The following is a 20,983-nucleotide window of genomic DNA, read 5'->3' as shown; positions in this document are numbered from 1 at the left end:
CTTCTTCTTGCTTCAGATTCACTTACTCTTCTTTTTCTAATTTTTTTAAAGTAAAAGATCAGGTTGTTGAGTTGAGGTTTTTTTTTTTTAATATCAACATTTATAGCTCTAAATTTTTCTCTAAGCATGATTGCTTAACTCCAGTGCAAAAGTTTTAGTATGTTGTGGTTGCATTTTAATTCATCGTAAAGTATTTTCTACTTTCTCTTGTGATTTCTTTGCTCCATTTGTTGTTTAGGGTATGTGTTTAATTCCCACATATTTGCAAATTTCTCAAATTTCCTTCTGTTATTGATTTCTAATTTTACTCCAACGTGGTCAGAAAACATACTTTGCATGATTTCGGTCTTTTTTTTTAATATATTGAATCATTGTTGATGGTCCAACTTATGGCCTATCCTAGAGAATGTCCCACGTGCAATTGTCTTATGTACACTACTGTTATCAAGTGAACTGTTCTATATATGTCATTAGGACTACTTGGTTTATTGTGTTATTCAAATCTTCTATTCTCTTGTGGATCTTATGTCTAATTACTCTATCCATTATTGAAAATGGGATTTTAAAGGTCCCAACTATTAATGTTGAATTGTCTATTTCTCCCTATAACCCTGTCAGTTTTTGCTTTACATATTTTGGGGCTTTGTTAGATAAACATATGTCTATATTTGTTACATTTTCTTGATGGTTTGAATTTTTAATCTTTATAAAATACCCTTCTTTGTCTCTAGTAACTGTTTTTGTACTAAAGTCTATTTTTTTCTAATGATTATATAACCACCTAGCTCTCTTTTGGTTACTATGTGCATGGTATACATTTATCCATCCTGTTACTTTCTTCTTTTCATGTCTTTGAATCTAAAGTGTGTCTTTGAATATCTTAGAGACAAAATATAGTGAGATCATTTTAAAATCCATTCTGTCAGACTTTGCTTTTTGAGTGGAACATTTAATTGATTTACATTTGACTAATTGCTCATAAAAAAGAATTTATATCTGCTATTTTGTCATGTCTTTTTATATATATTGTCTTTTTTGTTCCTCTATTCCTTCATTACTGCTGCCTTTAGTGTTAAATAAGTATCTTCTAGTGTACCATTTCAATTTCCCTGTTTCTTTCACAATGCATTTTTGTTTGTTTGTTTAGTGATTAAGGATTATAATTAATATCTTAAATTATAACAGTCTAATTCAAATTAATATCAACTCAATTTTAATAGTTCACAAAAATGTTTCTTTATATTCATTCTCTACCCCTTCTTCTGTGCTATTATTGTCATATAAATTACATTTTATACATTATACCACCATCAACATGTATTTATAATTATTCTTTATGGAGGTGTCTTTTAAATTGATAGGATGAAGAAAGAGTTTTCAAAAAAATTCTTGTCTTTTACATTTACCTATATAGTTCCTTTTGCTAATATTCTTTATTTCTTCATGTGGATTCAAGACATTATGTAGTATTCTTTCATATTAGCCTGAATGACTCTTTTTAGCATTTCTTACAGGGCATGCCTGCTAACAAATTTTCTGTTTCTGTTTATCACACGTATGTCTTAATATTGCCCTCATTTTTGAAGGATAGATTTTCTGGAAATCAAATTATTAATTAAAATTATTTTTATTTTTCTCTCAACACATTGAATATATCATCTTACTAGCTTTTTCCTCCATGGTTTCTGAAGAGAACTCAGTTGTTAATCATATTGTGGATCCCTAGTACAGGATAAGCCATTTTTCTCATCTTATTTTCAAGAGTCTTTCTATGTCTTCAAGTTCTGAAAGTTTGACTATGATGTGTCTAGGTGTCAGTCTCTTTTAATCTATCTTACCTAGAGTTTATTAAACTTCCTGGATATATATATTAATACATTTATCAAAGTTTTAAATACAAATTTTATATACAAGATCAATGCCACCTGTGAAAAGAGGTAGTTTTATTTCTCCTTTTCAATCTGGATGCCTTTATTTGGCTAATTTTCCTTACAAAAACCATTATTTCTTCAAATACTTTTTCCCCCCTCTCTCCTTTCCTTCCAGAATTCCCATTATGCATATGTTCTTTATTTTTTTTTTAAGATTTTCTTTATTTTTCATGAGAGACACAGAGAGAGAGAGAGAGAAGCAGAGACACGGGCAGAGCAAGAAGCAGGCTCCATGCAGGGAGTCCGATGCAGGACTCGATCCCAGGACCCCGGAATCACGACCTGAGCCAAAGGCAGACTCTCAACCCCTGAGCCCCCCAGGAATCTCTGCATATGTTCTTTAACTTGATGGTGTCCCACAGGTTTTCTGAGATTGTTCACTTTTCTTCACACTTTATTCTGTCTTTTCTCATATGAGATAATTTTAAGTGATCTATCTTTAAGTGCACTGATTCTTTATTCTGCCAACTCAAATCTGCTGTTGAATCTCTAAGTTAAATTTCACTTCACTTATAATATTTTTGGACTCCAGAATTTATATTTAGTTCTTGTTTGTAACTTCCATCTTTTCACTGACATTCTCTATTTGGTAAGACATCATTCTTGTATTTCTTTTAGTTCCTAGACATGGTTTATTCTCCTAAATTTCCTTTCTAAATATGTTCTTTGATTTTATATATATATATTTTTTATATTTTGTATTGTATATTTTATATATATATTTTTATGTATATTTTATTGGAGTTCAATTTGCCAACATATAGTATAACACCCAGTGCTCATCCCGTCAAGTGCCCTCCTCGGGGGCCCGTCACCCAGTCACCTCATCTGAATAGCTGATTAAAAACATTCACTTAATAAGTGTCATGCCTGTGCTTTCTCAAGGATAATTTCTATTGACTAGCTTTTTTTCCTATGTATGCATCACACTTTCTTGTTTCTTTGTAAATCGCATCATTTTTTGTTGAAAGCAGGACATTTGAAGTAATATAATGTGGCAATTCTGGAAATCAGATCTTCCTTCCCCAGGATTGGTAGTTCCTGTTTGTTACTGTTGTTTCAGTGTTTTTTTAGTGATTTTCTGAGCTGATCTGTCATTTGTATTCTAGCACTAATTGTATTCTACATTGTGTGTGGCCACTGGATTCTTTGCCCATTTAGGTTAATGGTCATCTCATGCTTGAATTAGATTTCCTTAAATGCCTGGAACCAGTTAAGTCTCCCAGACTCTGCTGAGGATCTTTGTGTACATACTGGGGCATATTTTCCACACTCAGGCAGACAGTTTACAACTCTGTCTTAGCCTTCACATCCTGCTTGCATATAGCTTTAAAATCAGCTGGAGATGAGAGCTTAGAACCTTTTCAAGTTTTTTTTCTGAGAATGTACACTGCTCTACATATAGGAGTAGTTTTTTATATTCCTAGGAATATGCTGAATCCATTCAAAGTCCTCTATATACATCTAATTTCCCAGCTTTTCCTTTTAGATTTTTTTGTTCTTGTTCAGCTCGTTGTTTTCCCCAACTGTTATTACCACCTCAGGCAACTGCAATGTTTAATAATTGACACTGATGACTTTAGATAAATGCTCCTTGAGAAAAGACTACAATGGGTTGGCTTTGAGTCAGTTCAAATAAAAACACTCCTTGTTAGTGGGATTTCCAAGAGGCTGACATACTGGTCAAATATTAGTTATACGGTAATTGAGCTTAGAGGAGCTGCAGTCTCATTTGGTCTCTACAGAGGCTGCTAGGCTGCAGGTATTCAGTATATGTTATTGGTCTCCAAGGCTACCACTGAGATGGAAAAAGGAGAATAAGACTAAGCAAGTTAAAACACCACAAAGCTTGGTGTTCTTTCTGATTCAGAATTTTCTCAAATAAATATTTTTCAAATTGTTGCAATCTTTGGTTAATTTCCAGGGTTTTGGAAAAGTTGATTTTCCACTATTCTCATTCCTTTATGAAAGAGAGGATTTTTGAAGGTCCTTACTCTACCATTCCTCCTGATGTCACTTCCTCACATAATTTTTAAATAGCTTTTTTAGTGGTTTTATTATCTGCTTTAATATGTACCCAGTTATACATCCTTTCTTGTCCTATGACAGCTAAGAGTCTACAGGATCAAACTGAAAAGGGAAAAAAGCTGTATATAGATCAATAAAAGAATCCATTTGATCACCACTATCCACTCTGCATAGACATGACAGTTTGTCATGCTTCACTAACAGAGTCACAGGGCAAGTGGACACACAGCAAGCAACCTCTTACAGATTAGAAAACACGCTTTATTGACTCCTCTCTTCTCTCTTCACTACTTGGTTCATTTTTTTTTTAAGTTTTTGAAAATGTTAATCAAATTAAAGCATGACCAAAGTTAAATATACCCCAAACATTAATGACAGAAAGTAATAGTCCTCTGTCCCAGAGTGAACCATTTTCAACAATTTATGTTCTGAGTTCTTTGAAAAATTATCTTCACATTTTAAATAATATGTTTATACCACTAACTCTTCATTTATCAAATCTAGATATTATTATTCCCTTACTGCTATAACTTCAAAAATTATGATGCTTAGATCCTTATTTTTAGTTTTTTAACGGTTACTTTTACTTTAGGTTATTAATATAATATAATTTTTCCCACCAACAGAAATGGAATCTTACTCTTCACATTCATAATAAAAGGTTCATTGCAACCCTTTGTTTCCTTCACATTTTCTCCCTTTTTCATTTTCTCAGCTTCATTTAGGAATACTTTTATTTTTCCATTGTCAAGGTTGATAATATTTACATTCTGTTCTGAAACATTTTTATTTTTTGCACTTAGTCTGTTGGTTAACCCTAAATGTTGAAAAACAATTAACAATGTTTCTATTATTATTACTCTTGTTCAGAGCACAGCTACGTAGGAACTATGATGAAATTTCCTTCCCCGAGATTGTAATGTAATTATATCTGCGATACTCAAAGGGCAATCTTCGTAACGACAAGGTCAAATGAGTTTTCTTTTTTACTTCTCCCTCTCCTACTCTCACTAATTGCTCAAAGCTTGATGTATTTCAATTTTCCATTTATGTGACCACAATTTTTCTGTACTTTTTTAAAAGTCAATTTTGCCTTTCATCACAATTTTGATAGCTCTCCTTGAACCATAAGCCCCTTAGTTCTTAGTAAATATATATTGAAATTAAATTATTTGAACTACCAGTCTATCCCAATTAATACATGAAATGTTAAAATACTGTTTTTTTCCCAGGGATTCTGTATGTGATTACTGGCAGAATAAGAGAGAAATTATTCAGTATGTCCCTTTAGGATAAATTCCAATGCAATTTTTGGCAGTACCAAGCTTTCCTGAAATGTTTGTTGGCAATATTGGTATCATCCCACGCATGTATGGGGTATATGACTTCCAGAAACCAGAATGACTTTGCTGTACTAGATATTAACTAGCCAAAAGGGAAATAAATGTTTTATTTTTCCATAATTAAACTGAAATTGTTTAATCTGTCAGGTTCTAAAGAAAAAGCATCTGACTCAATTTAAAAGGTTTACCTAAGGAGTTGGATTCCCAAAGAGTGTGCACATAATGAAGAATTACAATAATCAAATCCTGGGAAGGAAGAAAGAACCCATGAGCAAAATATTGACAATGATTCAAGATAATGCCAGTGGAGGAAATAAGCAGCCTTAATTGTCAAGAGAGAGGATGATATCTAGCCTCCCAAGACTAACTTTACAAAACCACTCACATAGCCTTTCCCATTCAAATATATCCCTTGCCAGTTCTCCTGGAGCACAGATTAGAGTGTGGGTTCTCAGACCTCTATGAATAAGCTTCAGCAATTTGGCAAACCTCATTTACCTATTTAAAGAGTTTCATGTTTATATTTCTAAGAAGAGGGTTTATAGATGTAATTGATTTGTAAAGGATTCCAAGACCCCAAAAAAGTTGAGCTCACTGCCTCAGATTAAATATGGTTCTTGGATATCATATGTTGACAGGCCAACCCATAAGCAAATATACCCAAGACTTCTTTAGAAGGGCTACTAATTCTGTCAGAGCCACACACAACTTATTTCTCTTTATGAATTAGTCAAACTATCACACTAGATAACTCCCTTTCATCTTTCTTATTCCATGCCTATTAGAAATATTACATGGCTAAAGAAAATTTAAAATAAAGCCTAAACCTCCTGAATAAGTATCTTCATAACCTTCAGAAGTATTGGGTAATAGCAAAATATCTGCCAAAAATCTCACTAAAAAGTATAAACGAAACATGGAAACAATCTGGTTTACTCTATTAAGGCCTGGAGAACAGAAAGTAGTAAATGTCCTCAACCTCCTTAAGTAAAAACATACATTCCAGATTGAGGACAATACATTGCAGGGACCTGACCCTCCAGTGGAGTTTCTGGGATCTAGTACTATGGGGTATGTTGAGATGTCCCTCCAAGTGGCAGAAACTTGCTGCAACTTAAACCTCCTACAAAAAAAAAAGTCACAATACTTAGTGGCCTTCTTGGGTTATAGAGGTAATATATACCACGCTTCTCTACCCCATTTCCTGTTGAGTTCAATGATTGTCAACTTAAGTGAGACTAAAGGAAAATGGAGATTCTCCAGCTGGTCCAAGCTGCTACCACCCGCCCTAACACTTGACTTAACAAATCTAATAAGACTTGATGGATTTATGGCAGACTGTGATACTCTGTGCAGAATTCCACAAGATTTAAGAGGCAATTTCTTGCTTGGGGGACAAACATGCCCTTTTCAGGTTATTGGCCCTTTGAAAAACATCTCTTGGTTTACTATTGGGGAAAATGAAGACCTAACACCTCCAAGGGATGCCAGCTGATCATATAGCTTCTTGTAACATCACATATTAAATATTATTTAACTAATGGCAACATTATAAACTCAGGCACAGTTCACAAAACCATAATCATATAATTGATATATATTGATATATTTACCTATTTTAAAGGTAGGTAGAATTACGTAGAGAAAGAGACAAAGACACAGATCTAGAGAGAGAGATAAAGAACTGAGATACATCTTAAAGGTACAAGTGATTTGCCTGAGTAAGGGGTTTACACTCCCTGAATATTCACTCATGTCTTCTGCCACCTTCCCTCAGCCCTCACTTATGGCCTCCTGAGGAGTTTCCTCTGGCTAGTGATCTGAGAAGAGAAAGACAGAAGTGTAGCTTACAGACAGTTCCAGAATATGGTGCCAGGATCAACCAAAAGGGGACCATGGGCAACTTGATAACTTTCCTAATGAGTAGCCATGAAAGACAATAAAGAGAAGTTTTCCCATGGGTAGAAGACTGAGTAGGATATAAGTTATCTTCCACTGAGTAAGTTGTGGTTCAAATAACCCCAAAACATTAGTGCTTACAATAAAGGTTATTTGTCACTCATTATCAGGTTGGCTCTGGGTGAGCTACAGCTTTGTTCTACGTGCTTTCTCAGTCTTATCCAGAATAAAAGAGTATCCGCCATCTGTGGCATTGCATTCTTGTGTCAGAGTGAAAAGGGATGATGTCAGAGCTCATATGGCATTCTGATGTTTTATCTGAGGATGCCAGATGCCATGTCTGGTCACACTCCATTTGTTAAAACATGTCATATGGAAAAGCCTAATAAATTGTCTCTACAGGAAGAACTGTCAATCACATGACAATGGATAGGTTATATAATCCTTTAATAAAAGGGGTGTTAATAATGAGGAAAATAGTATAATCTACCATAAGCAGTACATACCATTTCTCACTTTTGCTGGAAATAAAAACTTTTCAAGATATGATTCAAGACCTATTCATAGAGGGTGGCTGATAATTTAACTGGGTCAGAGAGAGTCCCATCGTGGAGGAAACTCTTAGTAATCAGATGATTTATCTAGTGAATGTCAGTAAGCCTGTCTTCAGTCAATGAACTCATGAACTAAGTGGCTATGCCAACAGGCAGAGAAATCTCCCCATGAAAGTCAACTGGCTGTGACCACCAGTGAGTGCTCCGATTGCCAGCAGCAGCAACCAACCCTAAGTTCTGATTATAAACACATTTCCTCAGAGTGAGGGCAAAGCAACCTAGCTATCCTATAATAGATTGATTGGATTAGACCCCTTCCATTAAGGTGAGGACATAGATATATTTCCCCCCACTGGAATAATCACTATTTCTGGATTTGGGTGGTGACGAGATGTCCTTACTAATTGTCCCTGCAGTCAATCATTTCCAAATCTGTTTCTCTAGCCTTCCTACTGATTCTGTGGGCTACACAATTTCCTCCCAATAAATCCCTTTGCAGTTCAGAGTCAGTTTCTGCTACTTGCAACTAAGACCATAGTCAGAAAAATAAAGCCCTTGGGATTTCTATTCAGTCACTATCCTTCTGAAATAAAGCCCTAAATTCCCAACTTCTCAAAATCCTACCATTTACAAAAAAACCTGGCTGAACATTGAGAACATTACGCTAAGTAAAATAAGTCAGGCAGAGAAAGACAAATATTATATAATCTCACTTATATGTGAGACATTAAAAAAAAAAAAAAGAACTCGTAGTAAAAGAGAGAAGATTGGTGGTTGCCAGGATGGGGAGTTGAGAAGTGAGAGAAATGGGTGAAAATAGTCAACTTCCAGTTATACATGATGAATAAGTTCTGGGGACGTAATGTACAGCATAGTATACAGTATTTATAGTTATTTGTATATATAATTAACAATATTGTATATTTGAAAGTTGCTAAGAGAGTAGATTCAGAAAGTTCTCACTACAAAAATAAAATGTAATTTTCAAGTAATGGATGTTAACTTATCTTATTTTGGTGACCATTTTGCAATATGTACATATATCAAATAATTCCATTGTACACCTTAAACCTACACAATGTTATATGTCAATTTTATCTTAGTAAAAAAAAAATTCCCAACTTCTCCATAAATGAAGAAGAAAGGAGTTTCCTCTTTCTTGAATTGTAGACCTGGCACCCAAGCTACAATCAAATCAATCCAGAGGAATTTCTTAGAGATTCAAATTTAGACTGCCTAGGAAAAACAAGAGCTAAATTGAGCAATTCTCCACTGAATTTGCTAAGTGCAGACAGCAAAGCTGTCATTCACTTTATAAAATGCTTCTTTTTCTTTAAACTATTGTATATTTCCTTGGATATTCTGGTATCCTTTCTATATACTTCATTTTCTCTGCATAAAATAAGCCAAATTAGGCAGTTCTATTTAAAATATAGCAGTAATTGCTACCATGTCTGTAAGTTTTCCCCAGCCATCTTTGCTAAGAAAATGTTCATCTAGCAGCTTCTTAGTGACCAAAATTAAAAAGAATTCAGGTAATTCCAAAGCAATCTTTTAGTACTTGTCAGGGACTGCCAGATTTTTTTTAAGTCTTTATGCCACACACTCATGCCTGCATTAAACTTCCACTAGCCTTGGAGTACCATATAAATTAAAATGGACAAAACTCAGGAATTTTAGTGACTGGCACAGCAAAGTTTCATTTTATTCATATTTCATTCATCTAATGTCTGCTAAAGGGCTACTTTTCTCCATGCAATGACATAGAAATCCAAGATGCTGAAATGTGTGGTTCTACAATCTCAATATATGACCTCTAGAGCCCTTTGGCCAGAACTAGTCATATGTCCAGCCTAATGGCTAAGGAGGCTGTGAATGCCTGAGAAATACCATCTCTGCTACAGATGAAAAAAATAACCAGGTATTATTCATTGGTCTAGCATTTAAAAATAATTATTTTCTTTAGTAGCTGATGTAGGTCTGAAACTTTGTATGCACCAGGGCTATGAACTTGAGCTGTACATGGGTCTTTCCTCCAGAAAATTATAATTTAAGGAAATGGGGAAAGGTGAAAAATAAATCAAACCATTTACAATACTGTATATTAAGTACAGTACACAGGTTACTGTTAAAGCACACACACAAAAAAGAAAACAGGGTAAGATTTTTAGGGGAGGTGATTTTTAAGCTGGGTTTTTAAGGATCTAGTTTAATTTTTTATTTATTTTTTTAGAGAGAGGGAGAGAAAAGAGAGTGTGTGCACAGTGGGGGATGAGGCAGAAAGAGCGGGAAAGAATCTCAAGCAGACTCTCAACTGAGCATGGAGCCTGACATGCGGCTCCATCCCAGTATCCCAAGATCATGACCTGAGCCAAAATCAAGAGTCAGAGGCTTAACAGATGGTTCCACCCAGGGGCCCCAAAGATCTAGTTTAAATTAAGCAGATGAAGGGAAAAGAACATTCTAGGCAGAAAGGCCAAGATGTGAGAACACTTAGAAAATGGTAATAGCATAATGGTTTCAGAGACAAGTTGGATCAGAAAATAGAGGAGACATAGTCACAGAAGTTAAGAGTCCAGTATTCATAAGAATTATGAGTCTCCTGAAATCCTCTGTGATGAAGGGATTCAATGGTTAAATGTGTAAAATGTTTGGAAAATATAGCAGATTATATGCACATTTTAGCATATTGAAAGTTCTGAGAAACCCTACGATATTCAAAGCAACTTGACCTAACTTTTGACTAGTATTTATCAAACTCAATGTGAAATTTTATTAACAGTTCATAAAATTGGTAGTTTATGGAATGGAGAAAATCTGGGACTAGATGGATAGGTGTATGTTGGATCAAAAAGGGTATAATTGAAGGCACTAGAATTTTATCCTGAATATTATAGGGACAGTAAATGTTTCTAAATGGAGGAAAAATTTGAAGATGCTATGGTGTATGGTAATCCAAGCATGTGGTTACATACATTCCAAGCCCAGGACTTTACACATAGTAGAACCTCCACAAGTTGACGAGTGTTTGGGTGCTTTAGACAGCTTCTGAAATGATTCACAATGACCCCTGCTCTCTTGGCCTCCACGGCCTTTCTGTAATCCCCTCCCCTTTAGCTATGCCAGACCTAGTGACTTGCTTCTAACAAACAGAATACAGCATAGGATGCCACTCCTGCAATTAGGTGACAGAAGATTGTGACTCTCCATCTTACTTCCCACTCTCTCTTGCTGGAATTCACTCCTGTACTTTTGCTGGCTCTATGTTCTAATACATTGTACAGAGAGGCTGCCATGGCAGGAAGCTGAGAGAGACCTCCAGCCAACAACTCATGGGGAACATAAGCCTCAATTTAACAGACTACAGGAATTAATTCCTATCAACAACCATGGAAGTAGATTCTTCTCAGTCAAACCTTGATATGACTGCACGATCATATCCAGAGCCAGGAGACCCAGCCAAGTGTGATTCCTGACCTACAAAAACAATGAGATAATAAAGTGTATATTTTGAACTGCTAAGTTTTGGGATAATTTGTTATGCAGCGATACATTACTAGTACAGTAAATGAGCAGATGAATCAATCAATACATGTATTTTTCTCTATTTTATGGCCTTGATATTTATCAAGCCTTTGTTCTTCCTCTTTTATATTTGAATGACAGAAGAATTGTGCACTTGATGGTATAATTAGCCCCAAATGTTTACCTTTTTCTATGTTTCTGCTTTTTCCCATCTGACTTGGCCATTTTTCACATCAAAAAGGTAAAATATATTTTCCAATCTCTTGACATTGGGATTAGCTACATAATTTGCTTTAGCAAACTGAGCAAGGCAGAAGCAACAGAGTGTCAACTATGAGCGTAGGTTTAATAGACTTTGAATTTTTTCATTTCAATTTTCTTGCAATTCTTTTGTTGCTACAAGAAGAATGCATTAAAACTAGTATGTTTATCCCAAAAGGAAGATGAGAGGCATGTGGAACTGAGCCACATGGTCAAGTCTGCTGTCGGTCAACTGACTCCCAGACCATCCACTGAATCATGAGCTAGATAGATGCTAGTTGTGTGTGCTATTGAGATTTTGTGATTTTGTTGTGGTGGTGCTTACACTGTTATACCCATAGTTGACTCGTATATACTATGTTCAGAAAAGGGTGATGGGAAATCACCTACTGAAGAACTGGTCTGATTAAGTAAACCTTAAACCTAGCATGTGCTCAAATAAAAAGAAAAAAGTATACATAGCTAAACTTTCAGGCAATAGGAAATAATTTGAGCAATTTTTCTAAACTCTGAAATTTCTAGATCCTATTATTATTTGTGGCTTGCTAACACCCTCAGCAAGTTGTGGAGAAAAAAAGTAGATTCCAGTTTATCACTTACCTTAATGAGTTACAGAAATATATGGAACACTTTACTTAAGTCTGCCTTTTCCATTACCATGGTTCATAAATCTGATGCTTTTGAAGAACTCATTAGCTCTTTGGGATCATACTTAGATGGAAGCTGTAAGAATGTACAGTGACTTTTATTTTTTCACTTTTTTTTCCCCATTAAAATAGTGAACATAGGGAGGACAAAGTAGTCAATTGAAGGGAAACTTAGTCCATGAATGTTTTAAGTGTAGTCTAAGAAAATTCAACCTTTGGTGGACTGAATCGTATTGGAACTAGACTCCTATTTGAGCTTAATTGCCTTTAAGTTATTTGAAAGAAATCACTATGATTTGCATGTTACTATTTTTCTTTCCAATTTTTATCCCATTACACTTACTTAGTTTGCATTTCCTATTTCTCTGCTCAAATTGCCAGATCCCCTTCCTAAGATAGCTGAATCACACTATAATATTTTATATAGTAAACTAGAGCCTTTCTGGTTGTTTATACTCTGGTCGAATGCATTATCATAAGCTATACATTTTCCAGATTTCTGTAGCACTGACAGTAGAATGTTTTGAAATTCACAATATTGGAAAAAAAGTGTTTACCTCTCAAATCACATGGCAAATTGAACCAATTTTAACAATGATGTGGAAATACTGCTTCCTTGAAATACTAGTCTAGGCTTTAATTGCTGTAATTATCCCTCAGCAGGGGGATGGTATAGATTTCCCAGCTGCACCAGCTGCATGGCATGCTGGGACTTACAGGAAGAAAACACTGAAGGGATCATGGAGTTTTTGGAATAAACAAAAATGCAGCTTCAAGAAGGAGATGGTCCCAAAAAGTCCAAATTTGAACAGAGACAGCAAAATCAAACTATATTTATTACTGAGGATCAGTAGAAATGAAATATGTCATTCAAGAGTACAAAGTACAGATCTTTCATAGCCAGTTGTGAGAGAAAACACACAGTTATCAGTTTGGGTCTTTCCAAGAATTTCATTAAAACAGAACAGAGAAAAGCCTGAACCGTGTGAGCCAGATTCCAGGTGTGATAGAATAATATTATGAAGAATTAGCTCATGTGTCTCATATTCTTTACTCCCCTTAGGAGTAACCTTACCATCCCCTTCTGATGCCCCAGGAATAAGAATTTCTCAAATTAGGCCAGTTAACAGTACATACAATGCTTTGTCCTTAAATATTTAAGTCAATGCAAGACCAAAGTGAATATAGTAGATATGTAATCCAACAGAATGGATCCTTGCTCCTGAGTATTTAAGCAGGGGACAAATAGAAGAAGAAGATGAAGAAGACGAAGATGAAGACGAAGAAGGAGGAGGAGGAGGAGGAGGAGGAGAGAAGAGGGGAAGGAGGGGGAGGAGGAGGAGGAGGGGAAGGAGACTTTAGATAGTGGTCCATCTCTGTGCCACAGCTTCTATTTCCAAGTCCCAGAGCTGATAAAAAGGAGAAGTGATGGAATCTCCTAGATAGATTTGAGGAATACCAGACTAGGAGACCCGTGCTTCTTGTGTCTTTCCTAAAACATGGTAAGTTGGCTGCCTTGCTGATATCCCTCATGAAACAATGGCATGAGTTTAACACAGCAGGGATAGCTGGCAGGGGTGTCTATGTCAAGGTAGGAACCAGGTGACCACACAGGCTTTTCCATGGATGCCCATGAAGAACAGCTGTAACTTCCATATGCCCTTGAAAATAACAAATAAGGGCCAAGCAAGGCCTAACAGAACATGCCCTCTTCCTCCTTCAAAACAAAAACAAAAAAACAAAACCTAGTGTTTGGAATAAGAAGTAAGCCAGGTGATCTATGCTGACCTGATGGCTAGAGACCATGGAAGATTAGACACTTAAATCCTCTATGAGATGATTTCTATATCTTGGTAGGCACCTTGTAGAAGAAGGTCAAACCTAAGGACCAGATTGGATGGGCTCTAAATGGAGCAGGAGGCCAGTAGAAGAATGAAAGAAATGGAGAAAAGAAAGACATCTATTTCCATCATTGGCTCGTTGGCCTTTTAAACCTCATGGAGATACTGGCAAAAGCCAGATCATTAAGATCTTGTTAGAGTTTTAACTTTACTTACGAGCAGTGAAAAGCCTTTGAACATACAATTTTTTTTACAAATGAAAAAAAATTCAACTAATATTGTTATAGACAGGTATCTCTCATTGTTAATGTCCAGAAGTCTATAGAGAGATAATTCTGGGCTGGTACAGCAACTCAAACATGTTGTCAAACACTCAAGTTTTTTCTATCTTCCTGCTACACTGCTCTTTGTATGTTGCTTTCATCCTCATGCATGAAAAGATAGTTGCAATACATCCACTAGCCCAGCCTGCATTCCAGCCACAAAAAAGATAGAAGGCCAAAGGGTAGAAGACAAAAGAGTTTTATCCTGGTAAGATGTTTCATTTTGTTTTATTTTTACATATTGTCATTATAATTGTGGTGTATTTTATTATACTCATCTACTAAAGAACTGGAGAAATTTTTTAACTATTTCATTTTTCCTTCATTATTTTTGACAGCTTTACTGGGATACTACTTATATAACCATTAAATTCACTCTTTTTGGGATACAATTCAATAAGTTTAAAAAATTCACAGAATTGTGCAACTGTCACTAAAATCCAATTTTATAGCATTTTCATTGCCCCAGAAAAATTTCTTACACCCATCTGAAGTCAATCTCAATTCCCATCTCCAGTCACGGGCAACTACTTTCTGTCTCTGCAGATTTGCCTTTTTCAGACATTTCATAAAAATGAAATTATATAATATGTGGCATTTTGTGTTTGATTTCTTTTACTTCACACATTGATTTTGGGATTCATCCATATGATATGTGTGTTACTAGCCCATTCCTTTTTTTTTAAGATTTTATTTATTTATTCATGAGAGACACAGAGAGAGAGAGAGAGAGGCAGAGACACAGGCAGAGGGAGATGCAGGCTCCATGCAGGGAGCAGCCTGACGTGGGACTCGATCCCGGGTCTCCAGGATCACACCCTGGGCTGAAGGCGGCGGCGCTAAACCGCTGAGCCACCCGGGCTGCCCTAGCCCATTCCTTTTTATTGGTAAATGGCATTCTATTATTTGGAAATATTAATTTTATTTATCCTTTCAGCAGTTGGTGGGCATTTAGGTTTTTCAGTATTGAGCTATTATGAATAATACTTCTGTGAACATTTATGTACAAGTCTTTGGGTAGACTGTTTTCATTTCTTTTAGATAGATTACTAGGAGTAAAATAGCTGGGCCATAGGATCAATTTATGATAAACTGTTTAATTTTTAAGAAATTGCCTAAATAAAGATTAAAGGACAAAAAAAATTAAAAATAACTCTAGTTAGGCTGGGAAGATGGTCAAGTAGGAAGACTCTAAGCTCACCTTCTTGCAAGGATACAATTAGATAATGCCCACATCAGTGTATATAACCCAGAAAACAACCCAAAGATTGGCAGAACAAATTCACCAAGTAAAGGTAGAGAAGTAACCACATCAAAGAAGGTAGAAAGGGTGGAGACTCAGTGGAGAGCTGTGGTCATCCTGGGTGGAAGGAGAAGGAGAGAACCATGGCCTGGACAAGGTCAGGAAACAGACTATTAAACTGGGGAGCCCTCACAGCAAGACAAACCTCCATAATATTTTGCTTTGAAAGTGGGAGAGGCTGAATTTTGTGGGTTCTAACAACCAGTGGGACTTAAAGCCTGGAATTTTAAAAATCAGTAGGATTGTCTCTGGGAAAAGCCAGAGGGCAAGAGGAATCCGAGTCCCCACCCTTAAAAAGACAGCATGGTAAACAGCCTGCTGAGATACAGCATAGAAGAAGCAATTTGAAAAATGCCTGGGACATAAGAGACGGAGAGTAGTTTACTCATCTTTGGTGCATGTCCCAGAAGGGCAGGGATCACTGAGGGACTCCTCTAAGAACAAATGAGCTGGCAGACACCATCTCCCTCCTCTGCTCCTCAGCATAAAAGCAGGGCCACCTGCAAGCTTACATCTTCCACCCTCCCAGTCAGTCCTGGCATTACAGGTCCCCTCCCCACAGAAGACCTGCACAAACCTTGTGCATACCTCTCCCAAACCATGCATTCTCCTGGCAGCAGTACCTGAGGCTGCAGTGGACCCTGTGGAAGCCTGAGGCATACATTGTTAAAATTGTGAACCCCACCCACTTTGCAAGCTTTGCGGATCCCGCTTTGCAGTGGCCCCATCCCAGTGTCTGCAGAAGTTATTTCATGCCAAAAGCAGATCAATATGCATCTTATTAAAACTACATGCCCTACTCTGGCCAAGGACCAAACACTGCCCACAACAGCCAAAGAGAGTCTCTGCAGAAGACTAGATCAAAGGAAAAAGTGGCTAAGACACAATAGCAGGGTGCACACAACACACATAGGAGACACCCCCTAAAGCTCCAAGTTATGGTGAATAGGGGACACTGCACTGCAGGGCACTAGAGGACCTCTTCTCCATAAAGCCATTGCTTTCGAGAGCAAGAGACCTAGCTGACTTTCCTAACATGCAGAAACAGACACAGGGAGTTAGGCAAAATGAAGAGACAGAGGAATATGTTACAAATGAAAAAACAGGACAAAACCACTGCAAGAGACCCAAGTGAAATGTATATAAATAATATGCCTGATCAAAAATTTAAAGTAATGATCATAAAGATACTCACTGGACTGGAGAAAAGAATAAAGGACATTAGTGAGATCTTTAGCAAAGAGATAGAAAACATAAAAAAGAACCAATCAGAGATGAAGAACACAATAAATGAAATTTAAAATACACAGGTGGGATAAGTTGCAGGCTGGAAGAAGCTGAGGAATGAATTAATGACCTGGAGGACAGAGTAATGGAAAGTAATCAAGCTAAGCAAGTGAGAGAAAAAAATTATGCAAAAATGAGAATAAACTTAGGGAACTTAGCAATGCCATCAAGCACAATAACATTCACATTATAGAAATCCTGGAAGAGAGAGAAAAGGGAGAAGAAATTTTATTTAAAGAAATAATAGCTGAAAATTTCCCTAATCTGGGGAAGGAAATAGATTCCCAGATCTAGGAAGCAGAGAGATATTTCAACAAAATCAACCCAAGGAAGTCCACACCAAAACACATAGTAATTAAAATGGCAAAAGAAAATAGTGATAGAGAATTTTTAAAACAGGCTATGAGGAAAGTCCATATAAGGCTATGAGGAAAGTCCATAAGACTATGAGTGTATTTTTCAGTAGAAACTTTGCATACCAAAAAGAGAGCAGCATGATATATTCAAAGTGCTAAAAGGGAAAAAAATCAACCAAGAATAGTGTATCCAGCAAGGTTACCATTCAGAAAAGAAGGAGAAATAGTTATTTAGATAAACTAAAGCTAAAGGAGTTCATGACCACTAAACTAGCCCTACAAGAAATGTAAAAGTGGGCTTTTTGAGTGGATATGTAAGACCATAAGTAAGAGTAAGAAAAGTAGGAAACACAAAAGCAGTAAAATAAGTGTATCTGCAAAAATCACTCAAGGATTCACAAAATAAAGGGATGCAAAATATGACACCATATGCCTAAAACATAGGGTAGGGGAGGAAACAATGAGTTCAAACTTAAGCAACCATAAACTTAATATAGATTGCTATGTGCAGAAGATGTTACATACAAACTAATGGTTACTACAAATCAAAAACTGGTAATAGATATGCAAAACATAAAAAGAATGGAATCCAAGTATATCACTAAGAAAAGTTAGCAAACATAAAAGAGGGCAAAAGAAAGAATCAGAAAAGAACTATATAAATAATCACAAAATGGGATCCCTGGGTGGCTCAGTGGTTTAGCACCTGCCTTCAGCCCAGGGAGTGATCCTGGAGTCTCGGGATCAAGTCCCACGTCAGGCTCCCTGCATGGAGCCTGCTTCTCCCTCTGCCTGTGTCTCTGCCTCTCTCTCTCTCTCTCATAAATAAATAAAATCTTAAAAACATAAAAAATAAAAAATAAATCATAAAACAAGTACCAAATGGCAATTAATACATATCTATCAATAATTACTTTGAATGTAACTGGGCTAAATGCTCTAATCAAAAGACATGGCAACAGAATGAATTTTTAAAAATCCATCTATATGCTGTTTAGAAGAGACTCATTTCAGACTAATAAACACACAGGCAGATTGAAAAGGGATGAAGAGGGGCACCTGAGTGGCTCAGTAAGTTTAATGTACAACTCAATTTCAGCTCAGTAATGGTCTCAGGGTTGTGAGATCAAGCCCCATGTCAGCCTCCATACTGGGCTGGGCTTGGAATCTCACCCTCTGCCTTTCTCTCTCTCTCTCTCTCTCTCTCTCTCTCTCTCTCTCCCAAAAATAAAGAAAGAAAGATGTAGGGATCTCCATCCCTATTTTATCATGCAACATTCATCATGCAAATGTATGTCAAAGAAATCTGGGATAGAAATACTTATATCAGACAAATAGACTCAAAACAAAGACTGTAACAAGAAACAAAGACATTACATAATAATAAAAGGAAAAATCCAACAAGAAGCTATAACAATTGAAAATATCTATGCACCCAACATGAGAGCACCAAAATACATAGAACAGTTAATGACAAAGTTAAAAGAACCAATCAACAGTCATATAATAAATAATAGGGGACTTTAACACCGCATTCACATCAATGGATAGATAATCCAAACAGAAAGTCAACAACAAAATAGTGGCTTTGAATGACACACTGGACCAGACGGATTTAACAGATATATTCAGAACATTCCATCCTAAAAGAGCAGAATACACATTTTTTCCAAGTGCACATGGAACATTCTCCAGAATAAATAACATATTAGATCATAAATAAGTCTCCACAGTTCAAAAAGATCAAAGTCATACTATGCATCTTTTCTGACTATAACCCTATAAAATCAGAAACCAACCACAAGAAAAAAACTGGAAAGAGCACAAATACATGGGGGACAAATAACATGCTCCTAAACAATGAATTAGTCAACCAAAAATCAAAGAAGAAATAAAAAATTAAATGGAGAAAAAATGAAAATGAAAACACAAAAGTCAAAATCTTTGGGATATGATAACAGCACTTCTAAGAAGGAACTTTATAACATTACAGGCCTACCTCAAGAAGCAAGAAAAATCTCAAACAATCTAACCTTACACTGAAAGGAGTTAGAAAAAGATGAGCAAACAAACCTCAAAACTAGTAAAGAAAGGAAATAGAAAAGATTAGAACAGAAAAAATAATATAGAAACTAAAAAAAGAAAAAATACAATAGGACAGATCAATGAAATAGGAGAATATTATTTTAAAATTATGTCTGAACAAACTGGACAATGTAGAATAAATGGATAAATTCCCAGAAACATATAAAATACCAAACTGAAGTAGAAAGTATTAGAAAGTTTGAACAGACCAATTACCACAACAACATTGAATCACTAATCAAAAAATTCCCAAAACAAAACAGCCCATGACCAGACATCTTCACAGGTGAACTCTACCAAATAATTAAAGAGTTAATACCTGGGTCCTGGTGGCTTAGTCAGTTGAGCATATGACTCTTGATTTCAGCGCAGGTCATGATCTCAGGGTGGTGAGATTGAGCCCTGTGTCAGGCTTCATGCTCAATATGGAGTCTGTTTCTCTCTCTTCCTCTGATCCTACTCCTGTTTGTATTCTCTCATAAATAAATAAACAAACAAACAAAATCGAAGAGTTAATATCTATTTTTCCCAAACGATTCCAAAAAATACAAGAGGAAGGAAAACTTCCATCTTAATTCTATGAGGCCAGCATTACACTGACTCCAAAACCAGAGAAAGACACCACAACAAAAGGGAATTGTAGACCAATATCCCTGATGAACATAGATGCAAAAATTCTCAACAAAATACTAGAAAACCAAATCCAGCAATACGTTAAAAAAATCATTTACCATGATCAAGTGGGATTCATTCCCAAGAGGCAAGAATAGTTCAATATTTATAAATCAATGTGATACATCATATCAATAAAAGAAAGAATAAGAACCATCTGATCATTTCAATAGATCTAGAAGAAGGATTCAACAAAGTGCAACATCCATTCATGATAAAGCCCTCAACAAAGTAGGTTTAAAAGGAACATAGCTCAACATAACAAAGGCTTCATATGGAAAACCTATAGCTAACATCGTATTCAATGGGGAAAAACTGTGAACTTTTCCCCTAAGGTCAGGAACAAGACAACGATGTCCACTCTCACCACTTTTATTTAAGTCGGAGACACAGCATCAGACAACAAAAAGAAATAAAAGGCATCCAAATTGGTAAGGAAGAAGTAAAACTTGCCTTGTTTGCAGGTGACATGATACTACATATAGAAAACCCAAGGACTCCACAAAAAAAAATTACCAAAACTGATGAATGAATTCAGTTAAGGTGGGAGAATACAAAATCAATGTACAAAAAGTTATTGCACTTCTATACATTAATAATGAAACCGTAGAAAGAGAAATTAAGAAAACAATCCCATTTACAACTTCAGCAAAAATAGGGCAGCCTGGGTGGCTCAGCAGTTTTGTGCCGCCTTCACTGCAAGGCCTGATCCTGGAGACCCGGGATCGAGTCCCACATCGGGCTCCCTGCATGGAGCCTGCTTCTCCCTCTGCCTGTGTCTCTGCCTCTCTCTCTCGTTCTCTCTCTCTCTCTCTTTCTCTCTCTCTCTTTTTCTCTCTCTCTCTGTGTCTCATGAATAAATAAATTAAATCTTTAAGAAAAATTTCAGCAAAAATAATAATATATCTAGGAATAAACTTTAAAAAAG

This window comes from Canis aureus, chromosome 22 (assembly GCF_053574225.1).
Source record: "Canis aureus isolate CA01 chromosome 22, VMU_Caureus_v.1.0, whole genome shotgun sequence".
Taxonomy (NCBI): domain Eukaryota; kingdom Metazoa; phylum Chordata; class Mammalia; order Carnivora; family Canidae; genus Canis; species Canis aureus.
The sequence above is the reverse complement of the archived record's forward strand: the minus strand, read 5'-3'. Positions refer to the sequence as shown.